We start from the raw sequence: 23,693 nt of genomic DNA, 5'->3' as shown, positions 1-23,693 counted from the left end.
ATTCAAATGCCTCTGTTCCAACTGGTTTGTGTCTGCTGATATATCAGACATTCTCTCCTAGGCCAAGTTCTCTGCCATGAATGCCCATTTGCATTGGGCTTCTAGTCTGCCTGTCATGGAAAATGTGGCCTTTATTTTCTACCAGTGGAATGGAGAAAAGCTGGCCAACTTGGGTGGTTGTTTTATTTGTGTGTGTGTGTGTGTGTGCACGCACACTCACACACATATGTGCACACATGTGCACACCCACACAGCCACATACCTTGGAGTCAGTCTTGACTCCTGGTGACTGCTTAGACAAATCCCTTCTACTTTTTTGACAAGAATTCAGAAGTGATTTCCCCTTGACTGCTTCCTAGGACTGAGAGACAGTAACTGAGAGAGAATGAGGACACAAAGTCATCCAGCTGGCTAGAAACTAGAATTCAACTACTACACCAAACTGGTCTTTGTTTTGTTTTAACTAGGACACATTTTTTTTGGGGGGGGGGTGTTTATTCTGTAAAAAGATATCTGTGTAGAGGTTTGTTAATAGTTTTAGTATATAAGGTGTCCCCCATCCCACCTTATCCTTCTGTTTTTAACTGTGGGAAATTAACAAAAGTTCTGCCAAGTTTCTCCTTCTAATTCAAGTGGGAAGAATTCTCCTCCTCCCCCCCCCCACACACACATACACAACAACAACAACCAACAAGAATGAAAAAAGATATGCTCAGAGAAAGAAAAGCAATTGCTCTTGCTTTCTTGATGTAGGTGGAAGTCCAGTAAACAAAAGCAGGGGACTCCAACACCAAGTGAAGGCTGTATTAATTACAATCTGGAGAGAATACCTGATGATCAGCATGGGAAAAGTAGAGGAAGGATAGGAAATCCAGAAAATTATGTCTCTTAACTTTTTTTCCAGCTAGTTTATACAACAGAGAAAAGCAGTCGAAGGCTGCAGTAGGGGAGGGGTGTGTTTGTTTGTGTGTGTACGTATGCACATGGTTATGTTTTATATATAAGGGGAAAAACTAATGATTAGAACTATCAAATCTGCAATTGCAAAAATTTAAATGATAATAAGGAGGCAAGTGTGTGTGTGTGTGTGTTTGGGGGTGTGTGTGTACAATACATTTTTGCAGTTTAGATCTGATAGTCCTAATAATGATTCACTTGAGGCTGGTTGATGTATCATTCAGTATGTTAAAGGAAGTTCAAGCTGGTCAGTTTTTACAGGGATTGTGAAACTAATTTAAAAGATTAAGTTTGTCAATCAATTTGCTTGAAGTATAGGTGACATGGTGACATGATGATTCCTACAAATGTGGAAATGGCTGGCTCCTAAGCTACAGCATTACACTATAAATGAAATAGAATAACATTGATGTGGTTACCAAGGAGACAACATCAACAGTTCCCTGTACATTCCATATAGGTAGAAATGCAGCATGCAGATGTGACCTTAACAACATTACTAGCAAAGTTATTTAAAAAAAACCAACTTCAGACCATTTTTCTTTTTGTTTCAAAAGTACAGCGGCAATAACAATATATTAATCATTTCAACTAACATGCTTTAGAACAAATAGGTAGAGTTCAGGCTATAGTTTACAATCACCAGTTCTGGGCTATAAAATTATCCAGCTGACAGGATATGACAATAAAGGGATAGTCCATAATCATTTGAAATCTAGATAAAGAAGATTTTACAAGTCTACCTAAATTATTTACTAGATAGAAGGTTCTGAAAACTTACAGTTGACTTTATTGTTAAAAATAATAGGGATTGTTGATTTAGTATACCTAATCAATAAAATCAGAATTCATTTTAGGGTAGTTTTATTTGGAAGTTGAATATTGTGGCATCTCCCTGTTTCTTTTTTTGATTAGAAGTTATAAACCAGCCATTAATCTTTAAGTTCTTATCAGCACTATAAAATCTTTAGACTATAGTCTGCACATTTCAGACATAGATGTTAATAAATCTATAGTGAGAGATATCCATTAGAATTTATTGGATAAATTACATAGCGCATCTGAGCTATAGTTTTAGGCTAATTTAAAATCTCTTTTATAAGGTAAAATGATGACACATATGCATGGCACTTAAATATAATCACAGCTTGCTTTTCCAAAATAAAAACTACACAAATCCCTTTTTCAGAAGAATAACAAAAGCATTAGTTTTTGAAACATCAGTCAAACATTTTTGAATTTCATTTTACATTATATTTTATTCTTTTAACTTAAGCTTTCTGACAAGTCAGATGGTTGTTGAACACTTGGATTAAAACCAACACTCAGGAAAATATAATTTTCATACAACAAGCAGACTGCTCAAAACAATTGTTATGCAGTGTTCACATACACAGATACTCAGGAATACTGTAAGTCTCCGTTAATAAAGTAGCATTTTCCCTATGAAAATATGAATATCCTTGATGATGCAGTAGTGATAGTGGCAGTAGTATGTATGTATCTTTCTATGTTATGTGGACCCTGATTCAATTTATAGCAAAGTCCAAATATAGCAATTGGAAATGAGCTGAGTTGGGGTGTTGCACAAAGACATCTCTGCACACAAAATATACTATTGAAAATGTTGTATAGGATTTCTTGAATATTGTTATTGAAATTATCTCTAAGCACATACCTATTAAACAACTGAACATGCAGCAGAACATCAATACTGTTTTTAGTCAGTTAATAAAAAATCAAGTGCATTGAGGCCAGAGACCTCTTGAGGTTTGTTTCAAATGACTATGAAACCTGATCAATGCTTCTCTTGAAGTCTGTAGAAACATCCTGTCTCAGTTAGAATCACTACAAGGATGTCAGTTTATTGATCTTTCTTTTTAGGAGAAATAATATGCCTTCAAAAATAATACTACTTACATATTCCTATTTTATGGCTTTTTTCTTACTAGAATACCAATATTCCATGTCTGAAGCATTAATATGTATCTGTAAATCTGTAATTTTTTATCCTTAGTCTGTATTGTTATTTTACAATTCCTAATGTTGTACAGGGACATGGTGGCTCAGTGGGTTAGGACGCTGAGCTTGTCGATCAGAAGGTTGGCAGTTTGGTGGGTCGAATCCCGAGTGCCGCATAACAGAGTGAGCGCCTGTTACTCGTCCCAGCTTCTGCCAACCTAGCAGTTCGAAAGCACGTAAAAATGCAAGTAGAAAAATAGGGACCACTACGGTGGGAAGGTAACAGCGTTCTGTGCGCCTTTGGCGTCTAGTCATGCCGGCCACATGACCATGGAGACGTCCTCGGACCAGTGCTGGCTCTTCGGCTTTGAAACAGAGATAAGCACCGGCCCCTAGAGTTGGAAACAACTAGCACGCATGTGCGGGGGAACCTTTACCTTTACCTTTAATGTTGTACATGCCATGTTTAATTGTCAATAACTCTGTACTGATACTATTCAGTCAAATATAGGCAAATCAATGAACAGCCTCTCACTTTTCCTAGCATTTCCAATGAAATAAATAAGGAGAGAGTCTCCGTGCTTATAGCAGATTTGTCTACATGGGGAATCTTTGTATACATCTGTTTCTATAGCATTCCATTCTCGAGTTCCATCTTATATGGAAGCAATCATATATGATGTGAAGTTCCCCACCGTGAATAAACTGTAAGCCTGAAAATCATCTTTTCACTTGTATCATCAATGTGACTAAAATAGAGGAAAACTGCTCACTACTTTTTCCATGTTTGACTGAAAAGACAAAGATAATACCTAGATTTTTATTTCAGAACATTCATACTTTCAAAGTGCAGTTTCCACGCCAATGGGAAACACATTTGCAATGTTGCTGCTTTTTTTCTGGAAATTATGGCTTTATGTTTCCAAAACTGGGCAATGGTTTATAAATGAAACTTTGGTAGGGAAAAAAAAAACTAATTCAAAAGACATGGAAGATTCCAAAATATAGACATTGAAGCCTCTATCAAAATTATAACTATATTGACCAGGTACTGCTGCTATACAGCTGATATCCTAAAGAGCTGAGTCAAGCAGCATCTGCAGTGGGAGGATTACAAAGCGAAAATGCCAGAAATGGCATAATGATGCAAAGCCCTGCCATGAACAACAAGGTTGTGCCACCTTGCCTTTATCGATCCTCCCTTGCAGACACTGCTGGCTGAGATGCAAAAAGTACATGTATGGGAAAAGAACCAATGTGAAATAAAAGAGGAAAATAATAAGGTACCAACCATATAAGTATGAAGTTAAGATAAGCGCTGGAATAAAATAAACGCATTACAATAGGAACAAATCTAAGGAAGGGTTGAGTCCATTCAAGTAGCAGAGGAGCAAGTGAGGGGTCTTTGATGATCCCTGAGCTTGGTTGTTGTTTTTTGCAGATTTTCATTACTCAGACTAGGTAACATCAGCAGTGCTAGCAATGAAACATATGTAAGAAAGGATCTCTCATTTTAACCCTTAGCTGTAGTTATTCTCCTTTATTAGAGGACACAGTTACTTTTTTTCTTTGTTATAGCAGTCTTTTTGTAAACAGTCATGTCATGCCAAACCTAAAACAAATAGATAGAGGATACAAGAGCTGCACACCAGCATAGGTAGAATATATATTCATAAAAGGCTGTGTTTAGTTGTGAAATAATAAAAGACAAATGTATAAAATAAAGACAATCTAACATGGTAGTAGTATGCATGAAAAGGATCTAAGATTCTTGGCAAATCCCAAACTAATATGAGATGTAATCTTTTGAGGGTACTAAAAAAATCCAATAGTAATTTTATGATGTGCTAAAAATATATACTGTGCAGCCATAGGAAGCCCATTTGAAGCACTAGGATGATTTTTGAGTCCTTCGGGAGAAGGGCGGTATACAAATAAAATTATTATTATTATTATTATTATTATTATTATTATTATTATTATTATTATTATTATTATTATTATTATTATTATTATTTGATTTATAACGAGCATTTATAAACTAGATTTAATTCTCAGAAATCAAACAGAACAAGAGAGAAGGAACCTTTGTCCTTCAAAATAAACTGGATACATTTAAGAAAAGCTAATAAGATTTTAAATTTTAAATTCACGGCAAAAGTTTCAAATACCAAAGAGATAAGCAGCCAATAGATTTTTCCTTCCAAATTAAGTTTAGAATTAGAGAATAGAAATTACAAAGAAGTGTATATAAATATGAGGAGAAATTTCATAGCAGAGATAGATGTGAGCATAAACAAACTCAAAAAGTTTTGGATTCTCTTTCACCCTTAAACAGAAGCTGGACAGCTCTTTCCAGCAACATTATTTTTATTTTATTAATTTATATTTCCTATTTCTTAACCTCACATCTCCTTCAGAGATGGACTTTAAATGGTGTACAGTATAATAATAAAATTGACATTAAAATCAGAATTGATTTAAGATTAAAAAGTTTTAAAATTACAAAAATGGCATTTTAGAATTTCAAGCGGTGATAAATTCCATAAATTCCAACTTTGTTAACAGTTGTTAATACAGGAACAGGAGAAGTCTCAGCCCATGATTGTGTGGGCCTTTGTGTCCTCCACACAAGGCCACACAGCTAAGTTTTTACCCGTTTGGAGCTTTTGTCACCTTTGAAGCCAGCGTGTTCCACATTGTAGAAATATCTGCACATTCAGCAGATACATGGCAGAAATGATCTCTTTTCCAAAGTTTATTCAAGTTTTCAGTCATCTAGTCATTGTTTGACATTGTTGGTTCTTCAAGATGTCTACCCACAATAATAAATATGGAAAATAAGTTTCGGTGTATAATATTAAAGATCATTATACTGTACCAAGCACTTTTCAGGTATACTTTTCTAATGAACAAACTCATTCAGAGAGCCCATTTGAAGACAACTGGATGTAGTTTATACCATCCTTTATCACAAATGATGATAAAGTCAGCAGATAAAACTGAGTCAGAATATAGAAGCACTGACATGTATTCTATCTTAGTTTTATGATCAGAAATAGATCAGGCCAAATAAAAATTCTGTGAATAATCAGTTGTAGTGTGATAGAATTGTATAAAGGAAGATTCTGAGAGCAACAAAGTGTGAAAATAAAAGAGAAAGTGGAAATGTTTTGGAAGTAGAAAATGGGCTCCAAAAAGAATTATTACTGGAAGAATGAAAAACGATGAAATTGTTTGAAATGAAACTGAAGTGAAGGACTATTTTAGAGATTTATATGAAATGAAATTGATATATAGTTGAAGAGTACACCTGAAATGGAAGCTATATATGTCCAAATCCAACACAAAAAAATAATGAAAGAAAGGAAATAAATACTACACAAATATTAAGAAATGAAAATGTCAGCTTGAAAGTTGCACAGATATTTGTAGGGATTGTCTTCATCCAGACACTGGATGTTATTTCCATAAAACATCTTGATTCCTTCAGTTTTCACTATTTTTTCTGTGTTGATGAAGGTGCCACATTTGTTCAGTCCAAACTCCACTGCAATGTCTTGGCTGTATATATGGAAAGTGCTGATAAGTGATTCTGTTTCTGATGCTGTTTTTCCAAACAGCTTCAGTTTGTCCATATAAAGGAAGTGAGATATTTTTGATGTTTGATAATCATGACCTTGACAGATGAATCAGTATAATGACAAACAGTAGCAGTTAGTATCTTTTAGATTCCTTTCTTGATATTAACCTCTCCCAGCTATTATGGCTCATTGCACAGTCAGGCAGAAGTTTAAATTGAAACTGACATTTTAATCCACCTATCAAGTCCTTCCCAAGGACTGGCATAGGCTGATGTTATTGTTTAATGGTGTTAAAGATATTGTCACAGGATGTAAGCTGTTCCAAGTAAAGCTGTCCCTTAGAATTGACTGGTGGTGATTTTTTTCAATGCCAATGGTGTCCAGGTGGCAAACATATTTAATGTTCTTATGTCCTATTTTCCCCACAACAATTCTGTGAGCTTGGTTGGGCTGAGAGAGAGAGTGACTGATTCAAATTCATCAAGCCAGTTTTTGTGCCTAAGGGAGGCCAGGAACTCATAGTCTTTTGGTTTCTAGTCCAACACTTTAACCACTGCATCAGACTGATCCTCTGTATTACCGTATAGATGCAATTCTCCCATGTAACCACTTAATTTCATTTAATGATGCAACCAGACATATCAGACTTGCAAATGAAACAATGCATCTTTTAAATAAATATACAAAGCACACAAAGTAAATACCAATTATTTAATAAATAAATTATTTATTTATTATAATTTATTTATTATTTTTATAAATAAATAAATAATTTTCTCACAATTTAACCCTACACACATTGCTCAGATATCTATCTATCTATCTATCTATCTATCTATCTATCTATCTATCTATCTATCTATCTACCTATCTATCTATCTATCTATCTATCTATCTATCTATCTATCTATCTATCGTTTATCTCTAATTGTAATCTCTAATTGTAATTGTAAACTTAGTTGGATTTAAATAAAAAAAATTATTGTAAGTCAAATAAGTAATAAAGCAACACAACATTCCTGTAAATATAAATTTAATTATTCTTACCAATTAAGTAGATTATATATTGTATAGAACTTCAGTCTAATTAGTTAAAAGTCTAGCTTTTTCCAATAACTGCAAGGATAGAAAATTTTATATGTAATTAGTTTACTCTCTAACATTAATAATTCAAGATAATTCAAGGCTTCATATAATTTATTCTTTGTTAGATTGTCATGGATATGATTGTAAAATTATAAATTCTAATCTGCAGTTCCTGTTTGGAGTAGCATTGTATAAGGAAAGCCTTGTTCTGTGCCAGTTACTGAACTTTAATATGTTAATCTTCATTTTAAAAATAAATTTTTATTTCTTACTTCCATTTCTCCTAACATACTATCGCACTGTACAAACTTGATGAAACTCTACAGACTTGGTGAAAATGATTACAAAGTACATTGGCATAAAGCTAAAGAGAAAAATATGCTAGAAGTCAGTATCAACAGCAGCAACATATGTATAAAACTTGGTGGGAAATGAAAGAAGAAAAACAAACAGTTATAAGGTTATATCAGTATAAAGTTTGAGATGTTAAAAAACTAAATTACATTTATTGCAGCAGCCAGATGAAGAAGCTGAAGTAAATGGGTTTCCATATTAAAGCTCTCCTCAAAAGATGTTTCTTTAGGATAGGAGAAGAAGATATCATGCCTCCTCTGAGATAGAATAATAAATGTGGTTTGGGTGAAATCCTATCATCTCTGTCTGAAAAGGAGTAGCAGTGATATTCAGAGGGAAGAAATTAAAGAAAGGCACAGAGTGGTGTGTTTCATCTTACTTTCATTGCCAAATCTTACCATTGGGGCTTGCTGGGCAATTAGAATAGCCATGAAAAATTTAAAGACTGCTTTTGCCTGACCTATTCCACTCACTTTACTACATGTAGTCCATTAAATGAAGTTTCAGGCTTAATGTCCTAGATCATCTTAACTCAAATGCTATTCTTTAGATATGTTGTTAGAGCATTTGGATTAACTTCATCTAAGTTCATGGACATTTAAAGTTCAAATCATATAGCAAGCTTGTAGCCTGAGTTACATTTGCATTTTGAGAGACTAAGATATTCTTTATGCAGGCTTGGGAACCCAGTACTCAGCATATCATATGAACATTTATATGCATAAAAAATGAAAAACAAAAGCAAAATAAAATGTAATTTCTTGACTATCTTATTTATGTAATATAGAAAGTTTTCAGTCATACAATGTGCTCGTTTGATGTTTGTTTGGTACATACAGGTAGTCCTCGATTTACAACTGATCGCTTACCAATGGGTTTGCTTAGTGATTGTGGCATTTTACCACAAAAAACAAATAGCTTATTAAAATTGGATTGATCAGCTGACAGACCCAATTTATGTCCATCATAGCACCTGATCATAATGGACAGGCTCCATAACCACCGTATGTTGGGGACTACCTGTACTGTAATTATAAGGTCCACTGAGAAGCCAAAAATGGGGAGGGATGGTACAATAAGATGGTAATATTTAGCAGAGGCTTTGTAAAACCAGTCCTGGACTTTTTGGCCCAGACACTTTGAACTGATTGCTAGAAAACAGAGTACAACGAGCATGTATATACAGTGTGTTATATGAAAATGTGCTCCTTTCATGAATTAAAGCCATAGATAAACCATTGCTTTCTTTGTTCATTTTAATCAACTCTTGTTAAAATCAATGGGGTGTAAACGTACTTAACTTTGGCTTTCTGGTCTTATATCTGGGCCTTGTTTCAATTTGAGTGAACAAGCTTCATTACAAATAGCGATTGTAGCAAAAACATTAAAATTTATTAGATTCTTTTTTTCCCCTAGAAATAATAGTAAGTTTTTCTGTGGCAGTGTGAGCAGCTTCATTTTTACTTTCAAAAGAATAAGAGCAAGAATTCAATAAAATAAAACACGTTAAGATCATAACAATACCAATCACAGCGTGGGCCACTGTTAAGTGCACAGTCCATTCATTTAAGGAGGATTATTTAATCTATTTGCAGGGTTAGCCCAGAAGGATTCTCCACTTAAGGATCTTGCCATTCGTGTCATATTCTCCCTTCTCTTTTTGCAGAAAATGCATCATTCTGCATCCAGTCATCCTATTATAAGCATCACTGTGAACAAATCTCCAAAATGATGTATTATGTAATAGCCATGGAGACTACACTTTCCAGCAGATTCTTCATTTACTGTACAATGTATCAGTTTCCCTAAGTGGGACTATAAAGTAATCAGACGGGAAGGCAGCTACATATTTTAGGCATAATGAAATTGCTGTTGAAAGGGCAGTAAGTTTGTGTTTAATTTGTCACCCGAAGCAGCTACTTCATTCTTCCTAATTGTAGAACCTACTCTATTGAATAAGCCTTCTATTTTTGTTTGATGAAACATAGTTAAAATTTGGGGGGGTTATTTCTTTCCATACTGAAAGTGTTGCTACTGTATTTATGTTTACCTTTGCAATAAAATAAAAATATGCATAATCTTTCAATTTAGCATACCTAATCCATGATGATTGTTGGTAAACTCACATAGAAAATTTAATTTGCATTAAGATGAAGCATGTATTGCTACAAAAAGTAATTATGTTACATACATAAGAGATGATTGAGACTGGGAAAATTATACATGGAAATACTGTGGGACACATATATTAGTTGCTAAAATAATTAGCATTTCCTTCAAACAATATTTCATTGTTCGTGTGAATTTACAGTCTTATTTCACATCTGTTTTTAGAGGAAAACAAATTTGGGAGCTGTTACAGAGTTGAAAATTGTCTCCCACAACAGTAATTAATTTAGTTTATTGTTGTCTAGATGACCCAGTGAAGTAAAAAATGGAAACTACACTGCTTATAATGTGGGAATCATGATGTCTTTATATACTAAAATAATCCTTGTAGGTAAACAACTCGTACTGAAGACATATATATTTGCATGTAATACATTTTCTTGAACTCATTGCAGCATATTTCTTTTTAAACATGCAAACCATTATACTCTGAACCACTGAAGAAATTATATTCCAGTTCTGTCTATAGTTGAGCTAGGCAAGCCTACTAACTCCTCAATTAGACTACTGAGAGGCCCACTGTACTACAGATGGTCAGATGTGAGGCTGTGCTTGTGTAATTGAGCCAAAGGCACAAGTTAGAGGAGTACTATTGTACAATCCTTCCAACTGCAGGGAAGCATCCCTTTCCAAGTTCCATTCCATTTCATTTTGGGATGAAATGAATTTATGGATGGTCATAATCTATGGTCATGGATTTATCCAAGCTTTTGATAATATTGACCACAATATCCTTCTAAATGTTTTGTGAGGGTTTGAAGTTAGTGAGATGGGTATGGACAGTAATGGCAGATGTAAAAACTCTCAACACGCTTCTTTTGGAGTGTTGTATCTATCAGAAACCATGGGGAGATACAACCTGCCCATTCTGAGTGAAGTTTCCTTATATACAGATGATACTCAGTCACACCTCTTCCATCGTGGAGCAATAGGAGCTGTGGTAACAATCCTAATACAAATTGAAGTGCTACAGTAAGACATACAACAATAGTCCTTCATGGCCTTGTTATTTCTCAGATTACTGTACTTGCTCTACTTGTTCTTTCCTTTGAAAGATATGAGGAAAGGTCAGGAGGCGCAGTAAAAGGGGTTCTATGATGGAGATTCTTTGGCAAATCCTCTTCTATGGGCCAGCCTTTTCTCTGAGACAAAAGATGATCCTCACTGTTCTGAAATCAGAGAAAACATAGTGTTTCCCCGCCACCACCCAAGGCCTTTGGGGTAAAGCTATGAAGCTATGTGCACCTATAACCATCACATTAGTAGAAATCTGAATAATAATCAGCTACCCTTCATTTTTTATTTTCCAAGAATACAAATGAACTCTTTATGGGTTTTAGAGGCATTGTTAGAATTCTTTAAGGATAAAACACCATTTTTTCCCCCTAAATAATCATAGGGGAGAATCAGGAGCCTTAACAATATCATAGGTGATGGCCATGGTAATATTGTGTCCAGAAACACTAAGTTACCTACTAGAGTGCTACAGCAATTTTCATATCAGAAAATCTTTTCTACTTTTACCCAAGTTGAGATGATGAAAGTTCTTGATGAATCTCCATTATAAGACATTGCAAAATGATTTCTTCAGCCAACACTGTGAGTGGGATATAGAAAATACTATAGATGGTGTCCAAATGGAGAGGCAGTACTTTCAATCATTGGTGTTAATGTAAAAAAATAAAATTATGTGGCTTTCCCTTCAGGCAACTAAATGATTGGGGCAGCATACCATACCAGAGCACATAACATTTTATCTTGACTAACTCTGTGCCAAAATAAGTCAGTTTCTCAAACCCTTCTTACCAATTCTTCGCTTTCAGAATGTTCATTTTCTGAATTCTTTTGATTCTCTTTTTGAGCAAAGCTGACTTTTCTTCTTGATCTCAAAAAAACACTGTACGGAGTTTTCTTACTACATCTTTCCTAGAGATTTAATTGAAGCACAAGATGCAAAAAATACTGACGATCTCTTGGGAAATAATTATTCAATGAAAACATATTTCTTGGTCATTTTATAACTAAGGAAAGTGCAGTCTTTGTATTCTCCCATGAGAATTTTATTACTATTTCTTCTCCTTGAAAAACAAATTAAATATTCATCTTGTCAGTGAGTGGAAATAGTTAAAAAATCAACACAGCATAAGGATTTATTAAGGACAAAATTATAGGGAAGACCAATGAAGAGTTTATATCAAAGTATGTAATACTAGGAAATTACCTTTGTTTTACTGATACTTTTCAAAAAAGAAAATAAATACTTTAGCTTCAAATCTGTTAAGATAGTTTTCCTTGTAACTGCTTTATGTAGCTCACGGGGTATAGTTCACCACCATCTGAGACTTTTCTTACTTAGGAAAAGGGGCACCTTGAACAGAAGAATTGGAAGTGGCTGAGGCTATCTTTGAATAATAATTAATTCCTCATGACCTGAAGTAATATATTTATTTTGATGCGCCATCTAATCTCAACATTGTCTGATCTATACAAATAGATGGATGTCTGTACTGAAAGACAAAGACAATAAATAAGACAAACTTATTTATTGAGCACCCTGTGATAGAGAATAAATTACCAAAGTCATCACAATGCACAATTGTTTTATTGAAGTTATTAGGAACTGAGCCTTGATGAAGATTCCAAATGGACACTTGAGGGAACTAAAGGACCAGGCAGAAAAGAATTAAAATGGCTAAAACGGCTGCAACTTTTTCTTATATTAAAAGATTTTTTTGAATCATGGACTAAAACATTAATAATCAATTATCAGAAAGGATACAGATTTCAGTGGAGAAACTTTTAGAAGATGATGAGGGGGGAAAAAACCTGTTACCTGAACTACATTATAGATTTTGAAGTCTTGGAATACAACAAAACAAGAGATTACCAAAAATGGGATTGCAAAAGACAAATTAATAAAAGGATCAGGACTTGGAACAGCAGCAACAAGAAATTCTAGACGATGTCTCTTTATGAGGACATGAAACAGCTGTGACAACAAATCCTGAATGATGAAATTTACAAAATTGATAAGTGTAACTTTTGAAGACTCCTTTTAAATGCCAACAAATGATATTTGTTGGATGCTATTGGAACGATTAAATACCAGGTATGTGCAGAGCAAAAAGATGGAATATAAAGTTGGACTACTTAATCAGGGATAAATTATTTGTTTGATATTTCTGTGAACTCCTAATGAACATTTTGATGAACTAGGATTGAAAAAAATGGTGGTTAATGGATTATCTATAGAAAAAAGGTTTTGGGGAGAGCTTATTGGGCAATACTTATTCTCCAAAGTTTCAATCAGCTGTGACAGTTTCAGCTTTTTCCCATGTATTCTTTATGTTTGTGTGTCTGTGAGTGAGTGAATGAGTGTGCCTTTGAGTCAGTACTGAATTCTGACAAGGTTTTTTGGAAATAGTTTACCCTTGCCTGGACAAGCCCCTGCAGTTTTCTTGGCAAGATTTTTGGAAATAGTTTGCCCTTGCTTGCTTTCCAGGGCTGAGAGAAAGCGGCTGTCCCAAGGTTACCTGGCTGGCTTTGTGCTAAGGCAGGACTAGAACTCATGGCCTTCCAGATTCTAGTCTTAACCGTACACCAATCTGGTTCTTCCCCTGTAATTCCCATGCTTTTCGGGTACCCTTTGTATCAAGTTTTGGATGATCTGCCTCTTTTTTCCCTCCCTCCAGTACACAGCTGTCTTGGAAAAGTACAGGTAGTCGTCAGCTTACGAGCACAATTGAGCCCAAAATGTATGTTGCTAAGTGAGAAATTTGTTAAGTGAATTTTGCCCCATTTTATGACTTTTCTTGCCACATTTTTAAGTGAATCACTGCAGTTGTTAAATTAGTAAGATAGTTGTTAAGTGAATCTGGTTTCCCCATTGACCTTTCTTGTCAGAAGCTTGCAAATGTTGATCACATGATCACAGGACACTGCAGCCATCATAAATGTGAGTCAGTTTTCAAGCATCCGAATGAAAATCATGTGACCATGGGGATGCTACATTGGTCATAAGTATGAAAAATGGTCATAAGTCACTTTTTTCAGTGCCGCTGTAACTTTGGACGGTCAATAAACAAACAGTTGTAAGATGAGGACCACCTGTACTTGTTTTCAGATGCAGCATGTAATCAGTAAAATTATCCTAGAATCGGGAGTTCTAATTCTGCCTTAGACTGGTGACTTTGGGACAGTCAGTCTCTCTCAGCCTAGCCCAGAGGTAGGCAACCTTGGCTCTTTTATGACTCGTGGACTTTAACTCCCAGAATTCCTGAGCCAGCCATGCTGGCTCAGGAATTCTGGGAGTTGAAGTCCATGAGTCATAAAAGAGCCAAGGTTGCCGACCCCTGGCCTAGCCCATCTCACAGGGTTGTTGTTGTGGGGAAAATAGGAGCAAGGAGTATATTGTATTAGCTATGTTTGCTACCTTGAGCTGTATATGAAAAATAGTAAAGGTGGTATAATAAACAAAGAAAATGTCATATCTGTAGAACTACACTGATAGCCAAAATCATCCCCTTCAGAACTTTCCTCATGATAAAGTCCAACAGTCAAAAGGAATAGGACTAGCAAAAGAATCCAGACTCCAGACTCCAAAGTTGACAGTAACAGAGTCTGTGATGCCATCATCAGCTTTTATGAAGCAACTGGAGTTCAGATAAAGATTCCAGAAAATATTGACAAAGCATTGGAGGCTGTCATTTTTTTTAACTATTCCTCATAATGACTCTGTGCATATCATCAAATGCTTTTTTTTAAATCAATGTAGTTTATCAGCAGTGGTATTGGAATTTAATGTTATGTTCAATGATATTACATAGTGTGAAGATTTGCCCAAATGTCCATAGCAAAACCACTGCATTTTCATCCCTTACTTGCTCAGCAGTTGTTGCTATTTTTTATTTAACAGTATCTTCCCACCTTATTCTTAATGGAAATACCTGTATTAGTTTTTGGTCCCGTTAATTCCAAAACAATACAATATAATATCTTGGCATCATTGTACTTGCTGTTACTTGTGCTTTGACTCTTTCATGTTTCTACCATCCTTTCTTGTCAGTCTGGCAACATCTTTTCATTCTACTTTTCAAAATTTCTGCTTTCTTACTAGTGCCTTTGCTTGATCATTTTGCTGCTTGGCAATTTTTCATCCTTCAGTCAACTGCCAGGTTGTCTCTTATATCCAGTATTCTTTCTATATTCTTTTCCTTCAGTCAATCATTTTTTCTAGACTCTCAGAAAACTGTATCCACTGATCTCCAAGCTCAGTTTCATACTGCAGTTTAGGAGCCAATTTTCAAGTTTGAGTTTGTACTAGTTGGTGATGACTAGCCGGTGATGATATGTTACTTCATTGGCTTCCATCTGATCAATATTGTTGCTTCTTTGCTCAATATCAGATCTACACAGGGTAACTACAGATCATCCTTTCCAGAAAATAGAATCCTTTTCCCATAGGTGAATATCCTGTTACTTCCTGTCCACTCTATTTCACTTCATGCCCAGGATACCTAGTTAATAGATATCAAATCCATGAAGTAGAAGCGTTAGTTTTCTACATTGGTATTATATCCATGCATTCCATGCTTCAATCCTTGTGATGATTTTGGCATCAAATCAAGTTGTGTATCTGGCATTGGAGTTCCTTGCAGCACCATCATAGTGGTCAAGCCAACCATGGATCATTAACACACCACACATTCTTTATAGCACTTGCTAGACTTCAATCTCAGTGGAGCTAGCAGCTGGTACAATACTGACTATGTGGTTAATTTCTTCAATACTGAGCCAATCCAAGATCTTATCATTTCATTAAAGTGTCCAATATCAGCCCAAGGGCAGTCCAGCAAGTTGGCTCTGTGATCAACTGAAGAAAAATTGTGTACTGGCATGAGAAAGCACACAACATACAATAGGAAAGGACAAAACTTGCTTTAAAGGAAAACATATAACTTTGCTTCTATTGAAAAAAAGAGAAAGAAATGTGAATACGTATGAAAAAAAAGTATAGCTTTTTTATGGATTTCCAAAAATCTTTCAACAAAGTGCTTCACAAAAACTGAGAAAATGTAGCAGTCTTAGCAAAAGTCAATGATTCCCCTATGAACCTATTAATACACTTATGAAATGAGAAAGTGTAATTTGATACTAACAAATATCTGAAACAGCAGCAGTTTGCCAGAAAAAGGGTATTGGCATTTTGGTGAACACAGCCAGCAAAATAAATGTTAATGAACATGTAAACTAGATTATTGTGGTCTGTGAAAAAGAGTAAATTATTAGGAAAGTTATCTAAAATAAAATATAATAAAATGACAATATAATAAAGTATGCTACTTTTGGTGCAGTTCTGGCAAAGCTATTGTAGAGTGAAGAAGTTTCAAAGGGACTGATAATTATGAAGAGCCTCAACTAACTCTTCTACAAGAAGAGGTTTTTTTATCTAGAGAAATGTGAATAAGAGGGAATGTGATAGAAGTATAAAATTATGTGTGGTCTAAAAAAATTAATGGGAATACTTGTTGCTCTTGCTCATAATATTAAAGCTCTGTCATTCAGTGAAATGACTGATTGAATGATGACAGATTTCTGACAGATGAAAGGAAGTACTTTTTCACACAGTACTTTATTAAATTGTGGCAACTGATGTCCTAGGTTGTTATGATGTCCACCAATCTGGGTAATTTAAAAGTGAATGGGGTGATGGTGCTGCAGAAAGCTAAAATGTCCTTGTTTGATTGCCACCTATAGTCTGGGGATTGTGATCAGAATGATGGAGTAAAAACTGTGTAGGCTTGATCTATGTGAACATGAAGTATGGCAATAATCAAAAAAGTATAGCAATAATAAAAAAATGCTATAAAAATGGCATTTTTTCCTTAAAAGGAGAAATTCCATTATCAATGCCATCCATTGAGAGCACATTTTGTAATTATTCCTGCAAATGGAAAATCATATCATTGCTTTCTTCAATTATCAACTACACATCTCACATTCTGATCATATTTTCAAGAAGTTGGCAAACAAAAATAATTACTATATCTTTTGGTAGAAATGAATAATATCACAACTGTATGTACTGGTGGCATATCCATGCATTTGTTGCAGGAATACTTTTTAAAAATCAGCCAGTTACAACTGATAATGGTCTCAGTATTTAAAGTTCAAAGCATTTTTTAAAAACTTAGATGAGCAATCTTTTCATATAAACCTGTCTTTCTGCACTGATTGTTCTCTGAATCAGACTACTGGATTGTTAAAAAGTTCAGTATCTATATACTGCTAAAACTCTCGTCATGATCTTTAACTGGATAAAACATTAAAGGACAACATTTTTTGAACCAAGATGCTCAATGGGCTAATTATAGAGTCCAAAATCTGGGACCCATGACTCCCAAGAGAATGAATTTTGGGGAAGTTGTGAATGCTTCAGGCTGCTGCTGTGATCAAGCTACTGCTGCACTCATGTGAAGCTCATTTTGAACATTCTATGGCAGTTTCCCTGCCACTCTAGTAGTCTCTCATGGTTTCCCCCACTCAGCAGCAAGGAATTTTAATGAGGAATTTGCATATTCCAAGACTTTTAAATGGAAGGCAGATGATTGAGGAAAAACTCCAAAAGAATCTGATTGTAGCAAAACATTGGTACATTCAAAAATGACATAGCCATGATTCCAGGAGTTATGCTCAATTTATTGGAAGGTGAAGATGTCCTTCTTTAGTGGGCCCAGCTCTCAATACAGCCATGTTTTGCTCTCATTACACATAAAGTGGAGAATGGAAAAGGTGTTGATTCTGGAGAAACAGCCATTCCAGCATGGTCAGGTATATTCGCTTTAAGTCAAGGAAAAAAAGAAGTGAAAATTCCTAAAGAATGGCAGATCAACCACAAACAATATCATCAAAAGTATCCTTTTTAAATCCAAAAGCACTGAGGTTTATTTTGCTATGCATCTTTCTTCTGCAATAAAATGATGCTTTTTTCTTCCATTTTAAAACCAAAAGAATAGTAGTCCACCCCTTGGTCATTGTGTTTCTCTATTTAGGTAAGGAAATACCTCAAAAAAAGAGTGATCCAATGGGCCAAGGGTTGTTTACTATAATTTAAAAATAAGGACAGACCATTAGAATCTTCGTTGGACTTCACTGTTCCCTGCAAAGGTTAGGGCAAATGTAAGGTAACATGTATGTTAGTCTAATTCAGACATGATTGTATTAAGGACAATACTAATGAGAACTGGATGCATGGTATATGTTTTTGACTTTTATGATGCTTTATAGTTGGTTATTTCCTTGAGATACTCCATTTGATTTTGCTCATTCTTGAACAGACTGTTGTGACCTGGTCATATTAAATAGATTTCAGATTTAACTTGTAACATATCTCCATATACTTTGCCATTAAGGGACACATGAAGGCAATTGCTGTCATAATCCTCCACCCACTGTATATGTAAACCCATATACAGTATTGTGTAAAGTAAGCATCAAGAGAGGCTGTGTTAACTGTCCATGCTATTTTAAAGTAGGGCGCTTGACTATTTTAAATCATGCTATTTAAAATTGTTTTATGAACTGGCCAGAAACAGTCATGATATCAATGGTTCAGATGCTTTTACATTTCTTCCTTAATTGGTGTTTATATTGTATAATGTACTTCTGACAAGATCAACACACACTAACATATAAGTCTTAATACAGTTCCAATATTTTCCTTATATTCCATATATAAGATCTTCAAGATACACATACAGTAGAAGCCTAGGCCTGTAATGCTTTAAAGTGCCCTTTTCCTAGAAGTTAATTGAAAAAGAAATGCAGTTCTGTTGATTAAATAAGCAGGAAGCAGTGGTACATTAAATAAAGTAGTGCAAAGATAATTGATGAGAGCAGTTTCCCAGTTTCATGTAGGAATACAACAAGCACAGAATGTTCTGCGTTGCTGTGACAATTTCAGCTCAACTTGTATTTGTTCCTATCAAAAATAACATTGAATATATATTTGAATCAATAATAATATTTGACTGATTCATTATGTGCTTCAAGTCAGCGTCTATTTTTAGTTATCATGTAGGTACACTTTCTCCAGGAAGATCTGTACCCAATTTAGCTATTTAATCTCCCAGTTGTATCCCATCCAACTTGAGATGCTTATCCTCTGCTTCTCTTTCTTTCCACATTCCCCAGAATTATTTATTTATGTAAATTATTTATTAAACAAATTTATATGGCCACCTAACTCACTCAGGGTGACTCCACGCAGCTTACAACATTAAACATCCACAACATAAACTCCCCTCCCTCCTCCCATGAATGCAGCAAATGCACTCATACCAGCCACTGATTGGCTGAGAATCAGCCTGGAGTTCCCAGGCCCAGTGATAGAACCACATCTTCAGGGCCAATCTTATCTCCAGGGGAATGATATTCCATAGGAAGGAAGCCACCACTGAGAAGACCCTTTTTCTGGATTCCACCAAATGTACTTCCCTAATGGAAGGGACCTGCAACATATCACCTGAAGGCAAGACAAGAACCAATGGATGGAAACTAACCAAAGAGAGAAGCAACCTAGTACTAAGGAGAAATTTCCTGACAGTTAGAACAATTAATCAGTTGAACAACCTGCTTCCAGAAACTGTGAATGCTCCAACACTGGAGGTTTTTCAGAAGAGACTGGACAGCCATTTGTCTGAAATGGTATAGGGTTTCCTGCCTGAGCAGGGGGTTGGACTAGATGACCTCCAAGGTCCCTTCCAGCTTTATTATTATTATTATTATTATTATTATTATTATTATTATTATTATTATTATTGTTGTTGTTGTTGTTGTTGTTGTTGTTGTTGTTGTTGTTGTTGTTGTTAAGTCGTGGGCTCTGGTGAGCAGGAATGAAGACACAAGGCTGAGTACTGAGAAATTCATTCTTTTATTCTTGCTGGAACTGTACTTGAGCTTGGGCCGCACCCAGCCACAATATATAGCCTAGCCCTAAGGTAGCAGCCAATACGATTGAACCCGCGCTTGCCGCCTGGGGCTGACCAATTGCAGGACCGGAGACGGCCTGTCTGGGTTACTGGAGAGCCGTTAGCTCTACAGCAACGCACATGGTGTGGTACCACAAGCCCAATAAATAATACCCCTCCCTCCTAAGATCAGGCTATAATCCCCTTAATAAGCTTGACAACAGTCAAGACTTATGAATCACTCCCAACAACCATAATAACATAATAACAAAATAATAAATAATAATGCTTATAAATTCAAGGTGGCTAGAATGACATTAAGCAACCCTTACAGACGTGCCATTGTAGTAGGGACTACAATAAGATTAAACAACGGCTAAATGGCTTGCCAATACAGTAAGGACTACAATGAGATTAAACAATGACTCAATGAACATGCTTACAAGCAGTACAGGCAGTTTCAGCAGCAATATTCCCTGCGTGGAGGGGAAACTCAGGTAAGTCCTGAATGGACAATATTTTAGCAGCAGGAGCTGGATCAGGATCCATTAGTGGCAGTGGTAGTCTGCTGAGGCCATCCGCATGGCCCATTTCTTTCCCCAGTTTATGAATTAACGTAAAATTGTATGCAGACAAAAATATAGACCATCTCAGCATTCTTGGAGATAGTATGTGGGGAGTTTGTTTGTCTGTTGTGAACAACCCCAAAAGAGGTTTGTGATCAGTGTATACAGTGAAATCCCTGCCATATAAACAATCATGAAATTTCTTAACTCCAGCCACTATGGCCAAGGCTTCTTTATCAATCTGTGCATAATTGCGCTCAGCAGAAGATAAAGTCCTAGAATAAAATGCAATAGGAACCTGTTTCCCATTTTTCTCTATGTGGCTTAAGACTGCCCCCACCCTATAGGGAGATGCATCACATGCAAGACATACAGGTTTAGACTCTATGTAATGAGTTACAGTGGACTTTTCTGATAGAAGGGCTTTCAGATCCTGGAAACATTTTTTATGTAAGTTAGTCCATTTCCAAGGGGCTTTTTTTATCAAGCAGCCTGTGGACGGGCTCTGCTATCGCAGCCTTATGAGGTAGGAATATGTGACAAAAATTTAGGAGGCCCAAAAATGCTTGCAGCTCTCCTTTTGATTTTGGCCTTGGAGTCATTTTGATGGCCTTCACTTTTGAATCAGTGGGGTGAATTCCATTAGCATTGATATGGAACCCCAAGAATTCCATTGATGAGACCCCAATACTACATTTGTTTTTCTTCAATTTGAGGCCCGCATCACGGAGCCTCTGCAACACAGCCCTGAGGCTACATCTGGGGATTCCCCAGCAATGAGAACATCATCAAAATAGGGGCAGACACCCTGAATACCCTTAAGTGTGCGTTCCATAATCCCTTGGAAAATACCCGGTGCAACACTGACTCCAAACTGTAAGCGTTTGACTTTGAATGCCCCTCTGTGAGTTACTATTGTTTGAGCCGCAGCTGTGGCCTCATCAACCGGCAATTGCTGATACACATGCACTAAATCAAGTTTAGCAAAAATGGTTCCCCCTTGCAAAGAGGCTAAAATATGGCTGACTACAGGAACCGGGTAAGCATGTTGATTAAGGGCCTTATTTAATGTGCATTTATAATCTGCGCAAATGCGAACTTCCCTGTTGGACTTCAGGGGGGTGACAATAGGAGTTTCCCACTCCGACCCCCCATCAACAGGCTGTAATATGCCCTGTTCTACTAGCTTATCGATTTCGGAATCAATTTTGTGCTTTAGGGCAAAGGGGACCCTGCGAGGCTTAATCCTAATTGGCACAACGTTAGGATCTAACTTAAAAGAAATTGGTGGGCCAGTGTAAGTCCCCAGGGTTGACTCAAAAACATCCACGTATTCCTCGCAAACAGTCATGAGGTCTGCTGTTTGTGTCCAGTTATTGCCTGTAATTGGAATGCCTAAATCATCAAACCAATCAAGTCCAATAAGACTCGTTCTTTGGCCCTCTACTACTATTACATCCAGGTGCCCCAAAAACCCTTTAGATTTTACCAATAATGAGGCTTCACCCTTAACTTTAACATGAGCATTCTGAAAATCCATTAAAATAATATCTGAGGGCCTTAGTTTAGCCCAATTGTTACTGCGCCTACACACAAAGTTGAATGTGTCTTGTGAAATGATCAATACTGCCGAGCCGGAGTCCAACTCCATCTTACAAGGAACTCCTTGTAGCTCTACCAAGAGCTTGAGTTTAGGCTTGAGGGGGCGACGAGCCCCGGTGAGGCAAACACTCCTCTGGCTTCTGAAGATCCCTACACTAACTGGACCCTGGGCTCCAGTACCTCTCCTAGTTGGTTCCTCCGACAGGTGTTTGGGTGGCCTGTCTCTCTGGTGGGCTCTGCAAACCACCACGATGTGGCCAGTCCTTCCACAAGCTCTACACATGGCTGAGCGAAATCTGCAATTGGCGTGAAGATGGTTGCCTCCGCACCCCTTACATCTAGGTAAGAGAACTGCCTTGTAATCGTTCTCTCGTTGGTGGTTGCCGCGGTTTTGCGCATTTGGTTGCCTTTGGAGCTTGTTGATTTCAGGTTCTTCATCTTCTGATGATTCTCTGATGCATTTGGCGACCTCAAGATGGACGGATCTGCCCAGCAGTGCTGGCAGGCCCGGCCTTCCTTCCTTCCTTCCTTCCTTCCTTCCTTCCTTCCTTCCTTCCTTCCTTCCTTCCTTCCTTCCTTCCTTCCTTCCTTCTCCCTCCCCTCCTTCCTACCTCTCTCTCTCTCTCTCTTCCTTTCTCCAAAGTCCAAAGTTACATGTCCTCCTTCCCCTGCTAGACTTCTGCAAAGCGCAAATGGACACCACATCCTACTTGTCTTCTCCAAACTCACTCCCACCATCGCTTCCAAAGGCCGTCTGCTCACTCACTCACTGTCTCACTGCACTCCCACCAAAACCTGCTTTTATAGGTTCCCCTCTCCCCGCCCAGCTCTTGCACCTCTTCCCGTGAAAGCGCTGCTGGATTCGGTTTCCCTGCCTTCTCCATTTCCCAGTAGTCAGGCACACGTGGAGAGGGGAAGGGGAGCATCCCTTTGGCACACGTGCCAACAGAAAGGGCTCTCTGTGCCCAGTCTGGCATGCATGCCATAGGTTCACCACCACAGGACTATAATATGATTCTTCTTCATTATCATCATCATCTGACTATAATTAATTCTATAATGAAAAATAGATTTAATATCACAAATGGTTTTTTTTTTGTATGTGTTATAATCATTTCTGACTAGGGGTGTTATGGCCATAATAAAAATTAGATTTTATCAGTCCACCAAGGTTGATCAACTACGAAAGCAATGGCACATATCTCACTACTACTTTTACTGTTACAGAATCTTGCAAATGTGAATGTTTAGTTTTAGTTTAGTTTATTAATATTTCTATACCGCCCTTCTCCCGAAGGACTCAGGGCGGTGTACAGGGCAAGAGTAAAACATAAAGTTACAAAAATTAAAAAGTTATTAAATACATGCCCATAAAAAACAATAAATACATTAATAAAACCCCCAATAAAATGATAATAAAAACCCCAGCAATCCCACCCTCAGGC

This window comes from Vipera berus (genome assembly GCF_964194415.1).
Source record: "Vipera berus genome assembly, chromosome: 4".
Classification (NCBI taxonomy): Eukaryota; Metazoa; Chordata; class Lepidosauria; order Squamata; family Viperidae; genus Vipera; species Vipera berus.
This window is presented reverse-complemented; position numbering follows the sequence as displayed.